Source organism: Notechis scutatus, chromosome 1 (genome assembly GCF_049901735.1).
Source record: "Notechis scutatus isolate UNSWTSFEM ecotype Mainland chromosome 1, rNotScu1.2, whole genome shotgun sequence".
Taxonomy (NCBI): domain Eukaryota; kingdom Metazoa; phylum Chordata; class Lepidosauria; order Squamata; family Elapidae; genus Notechis; species Notechis scutatus.
Genome location: NC_142009.1, coordinates 339,999,713 through 340,011,256, shown reverse-complemented (window position 1 = coordinate 340,011,256; position 11,544 = coordinate 339,999,713). Strand labels below are relative to the sequence as shown.

Here is an 11,544-nt window from a genome sequence, read left to right as displayed (position 1 = left end):
GATTGCATGTTGCCTAGTTTAAGTAGAAGGAGTAATTTTAGCATATATAATTAAACCTGAGAAGCAGATCTTGTTGTGGTTTGTACACAGGCCCAGAACTGTATCTTCGCAGCGCCAGGACAGTCAAGTTCTGAAATGAAGCCAATGAAGCTATTTGTCATTAAAAGTTGTGGATCATCTCCTCCGTCTAACTACTTCTGCTTGTTTGTATACTGGTCTCATCTCGTTTGTGAGCCTTGCAGTCTGTATCATTCCTAGTCTTTATCCATATGCCCCTCGCCCCTTTTTCCCAACGTTGTCTAGACTACAGGTAATCTTCGACTTACAACAGTTCATTTAGTGGCCATTCGAAATTACAACAGCACTGAAAAAGGTGACTTATGACCATTTTTCACACTTACAACTGTTGCAGCATCTGCAAGGTCACGTGATCAAAATTCAGATGCATGGCAACTGGTATGTTGCAGGGTCCCAGGGCCATGTGATCCCCCTTTGAGACTGTCTGTCAAGCAAAGTCAATGGGCCAGCCAGATTCACTTAACAACCGTGTTATGAACTAAACAAGCGCAGTGTCTCACTTAACAGCTGTGGCAAGAAACATTGTAAAATGGGGCAAAACTCACTTAACAACTGTCTTGCCTAGCAACATAAATGTTGTGCTCGGTGGTGGCCATAAGTCAAGGACTACCTGTGTAGTTCCTTTGTGAATGAGCTGTTGTCCTAAAAAAAAAAAAACCCTAAATGATCAAAGGAAGTGAAGTAAGGCTGAGTAGGAGAGTTTTGTTCAGATTTTTCAGGAAATCAACAAAGTGAGCTGAATTGATCAAGAAATCTTAATTCGAAAACTTATACGTCAGGGGAAATAATAATAAATAATAAACCTGGGTATTCGGTCAGAACAGAATAACAGAGTTGGAAGGGACCTCGGAGGCCTTCTAGTCCAACCCCCTCCTCAGGCAGGAAACCCTAGACCATTCCAGACAAATGGCTGTCCAATCTCTAGCTAAAAACTTCCAGTGCTGGAGCATTCAGAGGTGGTATTCAGCAGGTTCTGACCAGTTCTGGGTTAGGGTTAGGGTTGTCCAATGGTTGTCCAATCTCTTCTTCCAAATCTCCAGTGTTGGAGCATTCACAACTTCTGGAGGCAAGTTGTTCCACTGGTTAATCGTTCTGTCAGGAAATTTCTCCTTAGTTCTAGGTTGCGTCACTCCTTGATTGGTTTCCACCCATTACTTCTTGTCCTGCCTTCAGGTGCTTTGGAAAATAGGTTGACTCCCTCTTCTTTGTGGCAGCCCCTCAGATATTGGAACACCGCTATCACATCACCCCTAGTCTTTCTTTTCATTAAACTTTTCATTAAACTAGACATACCCAATTCCAGCAACGGTTCTTTATATGTTTTAGCCTCCAGTCCCCTAATCATCTTTGTTGCTGCTCTCTGCACTCTTTCTAGAGTCTCAACATCTTTTTTTACATTGAGGCGACCAAAACCAGATACAGTATTCCAAGTGTGGCCTTATAAAGTGGTATTAACACTTGCCGTGATCTTGATTCTATTCCTGTTTATGCAGCCTAGAACTGTGTTGGCTTTTTTGGCAGCTGCAGCACACTGCTGGCTCATATTTAAGCGATGGTCCACTAGGACTCCAAGATCCCTCTCACAGTTATTAGTATTGAGCGAGGTACCACATATACTGCACCTGTGCATTTGGCTACTCTTGCCTAAATGTGGAACCCTACATTTTTCACCATTGGATTTCATTCTGTTAGATAGCGCCCAATGTTCAAGTCTGTCAAGATCCTTCTGTATCTTAAGCCTACCTTCTGGAAAGATGACGAGTATCTCCAACACATGTGACTGCTGTTCTCTTATAGCCTTCCATAGCGGACATCAAAGGGGACTTCCTCCTTATTAGTGACCACGTGATTGAACTGGTTACCCGGCTTCACCAGACCATGCTGGAGGCTACAAAGCAAAAACTGAAACTCCAAGTGGCTGATGAGTAAGAACTGCGTTGGCCGTGGGTGGAGAAAGGGAGGGTTTGGATGAGAGCTTTTATTTAGATGTTTGTATCTTTGTTCTCTTGTACTGGTATTGAAAACCTATCTAGATTTATTTATTTTATTTATTTTTATTTATTTATTTTGTCAAGCGATTATGAGATAACAGGTATAAATATAAACATAGTTATGAATGCATGAAATGGATACATATAAGAAAAATAAAAGAAAAATAAAAGAAACAATAGGACAGGGTCGATAGGCAGGTTGGTGCGCTTATGCACGCCCCCTACAGACCTCTCAGGAATGGGGTGAGGTCAATAGTAGACAGTCTAAGGTTAAACTTTTTGGGGTTTGGGGAAGAAACCACAGAGTCAGGTAGAGTATTCCAGACACAGACCACTCTGAAACTGAAACTGAAACTGAAAGAGTTCTGAAAATCCAGACACTGAAAACCCTTTTCGTCCTTTCTTGGAGCCTCCAAGCGGGAGTCACTCCACCGGAGACCGCTGAGGGGATAAAGGAGACTTTGGATCCATTTTTGGCAATTTTTCTCCTCCTGCCCCCTGCCAATTAAAAAGACTATATGCCCTCTGGTGTGCTAGAAAAGGAAAAGTGGGCTGCCTTTAGCCCTACTGGGTTTAAGGAAGCAGGCCTTGATGTCAGAAGCTATCTGAATACACATATACAATTTGCCACCAAACTCACATTTGGTAATAACAGTATAATGTAAATTATATATTATGGCCTGGAGCTTGTACATCCCTAGTTATAGTTTGTGTGGTTTGTTGCATTGTATTCAGGTTGTTGAGTTGTAGCAATTAATACATTTCACATCCCTTTTCCAATTATAGTCAAGTAAATAATAATTAAATAATGAAACATTTTAGCTTCAAAAGCTTGCAAAAATAATTGTGAATTTGATCATCCCCACAGACTATTGAATATTGTATCCTAATTGACTGAAATAGTACACTGCAAACCTACCATTGTATTTCTTTATTAGGGACAGGAGTCAGTACCCAAATTGTTCAGCAGTGACCCTACATTGGAGTTAAATATGTTTGCAGAGTTAATCTCCCCTTCTTTGTAATCCATAGTTTACTTGATAAGGTTTCAGAAGTAGTTTATCCTTGTCTGCCTCTTAGGGCTGAGAGAATGGGACTGGCTCAAGGTCACCCAGCTGGCTTTGTGTCCAAGGCAGAATTAGAACTCACAATCTCCCAGTTTCTAACCTGGTGCCTTAAACATTAAACCAAACTGGCCCCAATCCTATAATTAAGCCTGCCTTATGGTTGTACTCTATTGTATATAAGCTTTTGATCAAACATGGCATGGATGCCTCCACACAACAGACAAATTGTGAAGCAAACTTAAATCAAGGATTGTGTTGTTTTGTTCAGCTGACCTTTGATTTGATCTTTTACAGATTTCTGGAAAATTTAAGCAAAGCAACATCACTGTCAAACTTGTGAAGACAGATGAGACACAAGGCACAGCTCCTGTTTGCAGGAAGAAAGGCAGCCATAGGATGGAAGTGTTGGTCCATTAAAGTGAAATTATTGCTGATTCAAAGGCAGCTACATTGGACTTTTAGGGACTCTGGAGCTGAGAATATGATTTAGACTTGACACATTACAGGCATTGGTGCCTTCTAGGTTTCTCATCAGAATGCTTACAGCATGGAGAAACATGATTTGCATACATTCCTAGGCCAATCAATGCATTTGCAGAAGGTGTAAATGGCACCTTCCATTGTCTTGTCAAGATCTTCAGAAATGGCTTCTTTCTTTAGATGCTTTAAGTGGAAAATTTGGGGAGAATGTCAATTAAAAACAAACAAATCAAATGAAATGTTAACTCTGTTTTGATTTAAGCCACTTCGGAAGGCTATACCATCTTTAGGGACACCAAAGAATCTAAAGCCTGAATTTGGCTACAGATGACAACTTTATTTTGAGCTATCTGAATAATCTCCACACCACTTTGAATTTTTTTTTGCTTTTCTCCAGAGATATCCAACAGGGCAAGTGGCAAAGTCTCATTGATTTATTTTTTGGTCACACTAGATCTCTGCTCTAATTAAATTGTAAAATGAATGGGATACTAGCACACTAAAAAGCAAATCACTAATTGCACACATACATTACTTCCAACAATGCCCTGGGCAGAAACAGTTTTAGAAAGTGAAATGGTGCATAGGTAAAAATAAAGGTAAAGGTTTCCCCTGTCCAATCAAATCCGACTCAGCTCATTTACATTTCTTAGCAGAACGAAGACACTTCCACGGTCCTACGGCCAGTATGGCACAAAAGCACACAGAATGCTGTTTCCTTTGTACAGAAATAGTGCCTATTTATCTACTCACATTTGCATGTTTTCAAACTGTTATGTTGGCAGGAGGCGGGACAACGCTTTGTTTCCCTTATGGGTATTATCTGATCAGCTATTCCCATGACATGTTTTCTCATTTTCACATGTAGAATTGGTCAAAAAGCATTGGGTGGGTGCCTGGCTTTTTCATATATAGCATGCTTTTCTACTAAGAAGCCCTAGGAAATACACTTTATCCCGGATTTATTCTTAAAACAATTCTGTGAAATCAGTTGAGTTAAAGGAAAGGAATTGATTCAAAGTCATTCAGTGAGTTCAATGGTCACTTGGGGATTTTTTAACTATTTCATCACATCAACATATTGTGTTGGTTTTGTAGCACTTGCATACCTACCCTGCTTATGGTAACTAACGTACTCAAGGCTGAGCAGATCAACAGTAGAAAAGCAAAGTCAGAGATTCTGAAGCTAAGGCTTCCCTGAGTCGTTTTGCTTCCCACGGGAGCCTGTAGAAGAATAGCCAAGATTCAATCCAAATTTCAGAGAGCCAAACAAGGTTTACCAGGGCCCAGAGTTTTAGGCTTCTTACACGAATCAAAGGAAATGACATACCAGACACAAGAAATCAGATGGTTGTTTACAACAAAGAAACTTGGGTCAAAGCTGCCTCTTAAATAAGTTTGCAACTAGATGTTGCAAAGACCAGAAGATCCGTATTTGGTAAGGAGCCTCAATGAATGTCTTTGCCAATGATTTGGAGGCCGTGATTACTCCAGTTGTTCTGTTGCTGCCTGTCTTTGAGCCTCACATGATTCCTGGCTTGTATCTCCTGAGGCTGGAATTCCACTGGTGCAAATGGAGCAACTTAAGAACATAAATGAAAAGAGAAAAAGAAGAAAGGGAGAAGATAATAGAAAGAAAAAAAATAGAAAACAATTAAGAACATTCTCATCTTCAACAGTTTGTAAGACCTCTTTTTATCCTTATTTTATGCCATATACACACACCTAATCCTTACATATATCTGTGTATCACTACTATGGATTTATCCTATCCTCTTTTGCCTTTTAGTGTGAAGTCTATCTTTGGTCTATCCATTTGTACCAGCAGTTCCAGCTGTTGTAGTATTTTGAAGTGTCTTTATTTTTTAATGCCAAAGTTAATTTGTCCATTTCTGCACAACTTGAAATTTTTTGAATGATCATCTCCTCTGATGGAACATGAGGTTGCTTCCAACATTGTGCAAAAGCCAATCTGGCCGCTGTCAAAATGTGTATTATTATATATTTCACTTTTTTGATATTTGTTTATCAAAGATCCCTAACAGAAAGGACTCTGGTTTGAATTCGATCTGTTCTCTTGTCATTTCTTCCAGCCAATTTCTAATTTTCTGCCAATATTTTTGAGCTTCTATACAGGACCACCACATATGGAAAAAAGTTCCCTATTTTTTTTTTTTTATTTTTTTTTGCATTTCCAGCAATTTGGACTCATATTGGGGTGCATCTTCGCTAATCTCGAAGGAGGAATGTGCCATCTATAAAACATTTTATAGGCGTTTTCTTTGTATGCTACCGATTTTGTAATTTTATTATTTCTACCCCAGACCTTTTCCCATTCTGTTATGGTGATGCTACGTCCTATATTCCTACTCCAGGCTATCATGTTCCCTTTTACAATTTCTTCTTCTAATTCTACTTCTAATAAGTAATTATAAAATTTTGTTATTTTTTTTTTGCCTGATCCTAATAAAATTTTATCTAGTTGCTGGAGTTTATTGTTAATTCCAAATTCTTTCTTGTCCTGTTTATATCTACTTTGAATTTGAAGATATGGCCACTGATCAATTTTTAGTCCCCGCTCTTGAAGTTCTTGCCACGATTTCAAATTTCCTTGTGTATCCAATTGGTCCTTATATTTAATCATTTTAGTCATATTCAGATTATTTGGGTGAATCATCACCTCCATTGTTGAAATCCAAATTGGTATTTTTAAATAGTGTTTTTTCCGTATTTTCTTCCAATTAGTTAATAATGAGTCTCTGATTAGGTGTCTGTGAAAATATTTCTGGCTAGTTTTCCCTACATTCCATAAAAAAGCATGCCACCCCCTCTGCAAGTCATGGCCTTCTAAGAATAATATTCTCTTATTGGTTAAATTCACCCATTCCTTCAACCATGCTAAAGAGGCTGCACTATAATACAACTCCCAATTTGGAAGTGCCAGCCCTCCCCTGCTCTTCATATCCTGCATTGCCTTTAAATTTATTTTAGGTTTTTTCCCTTGCCAGATAAATTTTACAGTTATTTTATTAAGTTCTTCAAAAAAAAATTGTGTACTTTGATTGGGATCGTCTGAAATATATATAGAAATTTTGGAAGAATATTCATTTTAATAGCAGCAATCCTGCCTAATAATGAAAGTTGCAGCTTGCCCCATGTTTCTAAATCCTTCTTTACCTGTTGCATCAATTTATCATAATTATTTTCCTTGTCTTACAATGTGCTGTCATATTCCTAAGTATTTAACTTTATCACTTGTATTCCCATAACTTCTTCTAGTTCTATTTTCTGTTTTTCTGTTAAATTTTTAGTCATTAATTTTGTTTTCTTCCTATTAATTTTAAGTCCTGCTACTGCTCCCAATTGTTCTAATTCATTCATCAATTTTTGTCCTCTTTCTATTGGTTCCTCAATGAAAAAAATCATATCATCCGCAAACGCTTGCAACTTATATTCTTCCTTCTTAACCTTTAATTCTTTTATGTCTGGGTTCTGTCTAATTCGCATTAGTAATGCTTCTAATGATAATATGAAGAGCAGGGGTGAGAGTGGGCAGCCCTGTCTGACTCCTTTTTCTATTTTTATTGCGCGGGTATATTCCCTGTTTATTATAATATTAGGCTGTTCTGCATCATAAATGGTTGTTATAATATTTTCAAATTTGGTGCCTAAATTCATATTATAAATTTTTTAGATTAAAAATTGCCAATTTAAATTATCAAAGGCCTTCTCTGCATCGAAAAACATAAGTGCAATTTGTTTTTCGGGGTGAACTTCGTAAAATTCTAAGACATCTAGTACTATTCTTAAGTTGTTCCTGGTCGGGAGAAATCTATTTTGATCTTCATATATATGCTCATTTAACATTCTTTTTAGTCTACTTGCTATAATAGAAGTGAATATTTTGTAATTAGTATTTAACAGTGAAATCGGCCTATAATTATGTATATATCAGGGATCCGAATCCTCCTTCGGGATCAGCGAAATCAATGCCCCCCTCCATGAGTCCGGCATCCTGGCTGCCAATAAAACGTCATTAAAAACTTCCACCATAAGAGGTCCTATTTGTTCTGCTATTGCCTTGTACAGCTCCCTTGGAATCCCCTCTGGTCCTGGGGATTTATTGTTTTTCTGCTTCTCTATTGCTGATTTCAATTCAAACCAAGTAATGTCTTTGTTTAATAATTCTTCCATTTCTTCCCCAATTGCTTTATCCTTCACTTCATCTAAATAGTTTCTTATTCTATCTTTGTTAACTTCTTCCTTTTTATATAGCTCTTCAAAATACTTATGGGCAATTTCTTTTTTCTGTTCTGTCTCCTGTTGTATATCCCCCTTTCCATTTATTAGCTGGTATATCAATCTCTTTTCTTTCCTTTTTTTAGTCTATATGATAGCCATCTCCCTGGCTTATTACCACGCTCAAAATAAGTTTGTCTAGTTGTATTCAAATTTATAATCATTCTCTCTTGTTCAATTAAATTCAATTTATGTTTAGTTATTATTATCTGATTTTGCAATTTTGAATCCTTTGGGGTACTCTGTAATTGAGTTTCTAATTCCTTAATTTTTTGTTGTAATTTGTTTTGCTGGGCGTATTTTTCCTTATTCCTCTTGGCGTTATAAGAGATTGTTATACCTCTTATTACTGCCTTCATTGTATCCCAAATGTTTTGTTTCATAGTTGCTCTGTTATCATTTTCCTTTAAGAAATAATTTAATTCCTCCTTGAGTTTGTTGGTGTATACTTTTTCTCTTATTAACTGAGTATTTAACGTCCATCTTTTCTTGGGTTTTTCCCTACCATTCCATATTATTTGAATTGGATTGTGATCTGCCCATTCGTTAGGTAAAATTTCAATCCCTTTTATCTCAGTTGCTATTTCCCCATTCATCCATGCCATATCAATTCATGTCCATATTTGATGAGGATTTGAATAGAATGTAAATTGTTTTTTCTGGGGATGTAATTTCTCCATATATCAATCAAATTTAACTCCTTCATCATTTCCATACATATCTTGGGAAGCTCTCTTTCCCCCCCTTTGTTCTTCACCCCATTACTGTGGTCTTTTTGATAATCAACAATAGAATTAAAGTCTCCTATGATACAAATATTTCTTTTTCCCAATCCTACTATTTTTCCATAAAGATGCTTAAAAAACTCTTTTTGATCTCTGTTCGGGGCATAGATTACCATTAAGAGAATTGGGATGGCATTAATCCAGATCTGCAAAACCAGAGTTCTTCCCTCAGAATCCGACCATATTAAATCTGCTTTCAAATCCTCTTTATCATATACTGCAATGCCTTTCTTTTTCCCCATATCTGCTGGTGCGGTAAATAGCTTCCCTAATTTCAGACATTCTAGGTATTTTTCATCTGTTTTCTTTTTATGAGTTTCTTGTAGGCATATTATATCACCATTTTGTTTGATTAGTTTAGCTATTATCCTTTTCCTTTTTATCGTCGAGTTTAAACCATTTATATTAATTGATAGTAGTTTATTTTCTTCTTCCATTTAATTAATTCTGTTTCCCTCTTTGTCTTGTAATGGCTCTGGTCTCTCCTTGTGCCTGAAGATGTGTCCTACTTTCTTCTCTCTCCTGATGTAGATGAGTATTTCCTTGATTTCCTAAAGTTCCATCTCTGTTCTTATGATAGCCTTGATCTTCCTGGGAGTTTGTTTCCAGTTCCTCCTTACTGCTCTGGTCTTCCAGACCTACCAATCGCTCATAAAATTCCTGGGCCTTTTCCATGGAGTCTATTTTAATTTTCCTTTCGTTCCAAAAAACTAACATCTCCTCTGGGATTAGCCATTTAAATACGATTCTTTTCTGATTTAGGTAAGCTGCTAAGAACTTGTAGTCTCGTCTTTGTTCTCTTACTCTTCTTGGTATTTGTTTGAGAATCAAGACTTCTTTACCTTTATATGTGATTGTTTCATCTCTTGACATCCCATATATAATATCCCGGACACTCCTTCTCGCAAATCATATTTGGACTTCTCTTGGGCATTTGTGGCATCTTGCATAATTAGTGCTAATCCTGTAAACTTCATCAAACTCCCTTAAGATGTCATCTTTATCCTTTTCCAATAGTCCAGCCAGTATTCCCGCCATTAGTTGTTCCAGGTCTTCTTCTTTGGATTCCACTACATTTTGGAATCTCAAGTATGTAGCAGCCTTGTCCACCTCTAGGTAGACCAGTGAGTCCTCCATTTCTTTACTCACATTCTTTAATTCTTCATCTACCCTTTCTAATTTCCTTTCGGTTCGTTCAGTCCTTTTCTCTACCTCTTTTATTGTTGCTTCATTTTTCTCCAAGGCCTGCTGTAATAATCCAACTTTGTCCTCTACTTTGGAGATATCCGCTTTCATTTCTGCTTTTAATTTCCCCATCTCCTCTTTTAGTTCATTGATATCTGCTCTCGTCTCGTTATGGTTTTTCATCATTGTTTCTTACAGCTTCGTCATCGATTCCTGTAAAGTCGGCAAAATTGATTGGATGTTGGCATTCGAGACGTTAGCTTGTTTCTCCACTGGTAATGTTTCTTCTATGGTTTTTTGTGCCATGGGCGAAGCTGTTGCCGAAATAGTTGTTAACGTTGGGTTGACCTTTCTTCCAGTTTTCAGAGCTGTAGTAGTTGTGGAAGTCATTTCTTTTAAGATTTGTTTCTGTTGTTGTACTATATTAATTATATTATCCCAAATTAATATTCAGTGATAGAATCTCTGTATTAGGATTGACCAGTATCTAATTACTTAATCTATCTACCTGCTGGATAGCTGTGCTCTTAATTGGTTACTGGAGTATAAGTACTTATATATAAAAATATTATCACTGCATTATTTTAAATCCAAATTCTCAATCAAAGATAATTTTGTAAGGTCTATGCTCTGCCTTTATACATAACTTCTTGATATATGTGGATCTTTGGTTATTCGGGTTTTCTCCCGCGTAAGATTGGAAGTATCTAGGCAACGTTTCGATAAAGTCTCATTCATCATCTTCAGGCTTGTGTCTTCTGCTCTGTGCTTCTCAGAGTGATGTGAGCTTGCAGCTGCTTCTTCCTTTTAACTGCTAGTGGGGGTGTGACTTGATTGGGTGGGGGCTTGGCTGTGTTCTGATTGGGTGGGGGTGTGTTCTCATTGGTTGGGGTTTGGCTGTGTTCTGATTGGTTGGGGGTTGGCCGTGTTCTGATTGGCTGGAGGTGTGTCCTGTTCAGGTGGGGGCTTGGTTGTGCTCAGGTTAGTCTTAGTTGCTGGGGGATTTGAGCTGGTGAGCTGTGATCTTGCTGTTTGGCTTCGAGTTCGTGGTCGTGCCGCATCTTCATGGTGGGGATCAGTTCGCTTCATGTATGGCTCAGAGGGGTTTGAAGTGGGTAGTGATGCAGCTGCAGTGCGGCTTCTGGTCCATGGTCGTGTCTCATCTTCTGTGTGGGTGTGAGTCTGCTTTTTATGTGGAAGTGTGGTGGTGGCATCTTGTGTGGCCCTCATGGGTGTGGGTCTGGTGTCATTCTTCATGTTAGGTACTCGTCTGTTCATGAGGGCGGGTTTCCAAATGGCTGGTAAGCGGGAGGTGTCATCTCTTTTATTCATGCTGTGTGGGCGTTTTTCTATCTCTATGGCTTCTCTGATTATTCTGTTGTTGAAGTGTTCGGTGTTGGCGATAGTTCTGGTACTTTTAAAGTCAATCTCATGTCCTGTGGCTTTGAGGTGTTGGACCAGGGAAGAGGTTGGTTCTTCTTTTTTGATTGAGTTCTTATGTTCTTCGATGCGTGCACTTATTCTTCTGTTAGTTTGTCCAATGTATGTGGTGGGGCAGGCGGTGCAAGGGATTTCGTATACTCCTTGGTTTTCTAACTCGATTTTGTCTTTAGGGTTTCTTAGGATGGTGGATATTTTTCTGTTTGTGCAGAATGCTGT

The 11,544-nt window shown here is 38.1% G+C and overlaps 1 long non-coding RNA gene across 1 annotated transcript; it reads left to right on the top strand.

Annotated features, from left to right (window-relative positions):
* Positions 1–84: 84 nt before the first annotated feature.
* Positions 85–3,855, top strand: LOC148133619 (uncharacterized). The gene is made up of 2 exons (XR_015746992.1): positions 85–2,003; positions 3,431–3,855. It is a non-coding gene; the product is annotated as an uncharacterized LOC148133619 (long non-coding RNA).
* Positions 3,856–11,544: the final 7,689 nt, after the last annotated feature.